The following is a 1808-nucleotide window of genomic DNA, read 5'->3' as shown; positions in this document are numbered from 1 at the left end:
GCCTCCGAAACTCTCCCTCCCCTTGTGGCGTTCTCCAGCCGTCAGCAAAGCTCGTCGGGTTTCCGAGCGTGCGGCCCCAGCGATGGGGAGGCGGGAGAGAGAGAGAGAGAGAGGAGAGAGGGGCTCAGTCACCGCCAGCGCTGCTCACCGGGCAACTCCTCCGGTTCTCACCATCACCGTTTCGCTTCCTTGGTGCCACGTGCTCAAGGGCCGCTGGGAGCTCAAAGGCATATTTTAAACAAACAAACACAAACAAAAAAAACATATATATATATCCTAAATGACGAGTCCCTCCTCCAGCAGATAAATCCGGAAAGATCGGCGAAACAGGTTGCGAGCAAGAAATCAGTTCAGATATACAGGAACACTGGGGAGCACTCGGAACTCGTCAGTCCCACAGAGATGAGGCCCGGGGAGATCTCCCCGCAGACGTGGTGTCCCCTGTCTCCTGCCCGAGAGTTAGGGAGATCCACAGGTTCAAAACATCCATCTCAAATACCCTTGAGAGACACCTCACCTTCCTGCCAGCGTTTCCCACAACATAAGTGCAAACTCTTCACCCGGAATGTTATCTGCGATTATCGGTATCCTCAGAAATTATGCAGGAGGCATTTCTTGAATTTATGGTGAAAAGAAAGTTTGCTTCCGTACCGTTCTCTTGCAAATCGAGGTGATCCCTTCCATCCCTCTCGTGCCAGAAGTGCTTCATTCAAGTTTGGGGATCAGCTTTACTTTTTCTCCCAGCAATCCACGCTCAGAGTCTGACTCCGGGTGCAGTTCTCCAGGTTAATTAATAAAGCACGGCGCTTCTCTTCATAGTTTCAAGTTCCCAGGAAATAAAAAGGCCCCAAAACACTTTAAAAGCTTTAGATACCAAGCCAAACAGGTATCAGGCAAAAAGTTACAGCATATCTGGTTTCTCTCGCACTATTTCTGTGCACGCCTGAGTTCCGGTATGACCACTTCCAAGCACACATTAAGAAGATCCCGACTAAAGGCCCCACAAAATAAAATATAAAGTTCCATGGTCTGCCCAAAGGTCACATGAAACGTATCCAGCAGTCTTCATAACTGGGAGAATTCAAACAGAGGATATTTTCAATTAAAGCCAAAGTTACAGCGATCACACAGCTATGAAGAGAAAAAGTGATTAAAAAAAAATAAAGAAAAAAAGGAAAAAAGATATGCAAACCTGTTCGGCAGTCTGCCTGCTGGAGTCCGCGGGGGCCGGGACGGATGGAAACGTTGCCGTAAATCCTACACAAAAGTTACTTCCAGTAGCTTAAGAAAACTGTGTGAGTCTGGTGACGTTTGGTTTTGGTCTTTTAAAAAAAAAATTATTTAAAAATTGGTATTTATAATAAAAAAAATACTTTAAAAAAAGGGAAAGACCTCTCTCTCGCACACATGCGGCAGGCAGGTAGGTGCGAGCGCAGCTCCGCAGCCCCAAAGAGAATCCAGCGAGATCAAAGGGAGAAAATTACCGCAGAGAGAGAGCTCCCGGGGCGGGCAGGGCTGCGGGCGGCGCGTCCGCATGTACACCACCGACCTGCGAGAGAGCCCCAAACCACCGCGGAAAAACTCCTTTAAACTCCCGGAGCCTCTCCTCTGGCTCCGGCCGCGCTCAGCGGCTGCGAAGGGAGGGAGCACCGAGGCAGAGCAGAGCCGGAGCATGAGCGGCGAACCGGCGGCGGAGCCCGGCGGGACTGCCGGACCATGACCGGGGAGGCGAACGGCCGGAGCGGGTGCGGGGAGGGGGAGGGTGCTGCCAGCGGGCGGACAGCTCTGCGGAAAAAGCCCTTTTTTTT

This window comes from Charadrius vociferus, unplaced genomic scaffold (genome assembly GCF_000708025.1).
Source record: "Charadrius vociferus isolate BGI_N301 unplaced genomic scaffold, ASM70802v2 scaffold636, whole genome shotgun sequence".
Classification (NCBI taxonomy): domain Eukaryota; kingdom Metazoa; phylum Chordata; class Aves; order Charadriiformes; family Charadriidae; genus Charadrius; species Charadrius vociferus.
This window is presented reverse-complemented; position numbering follows the sequence as displayed.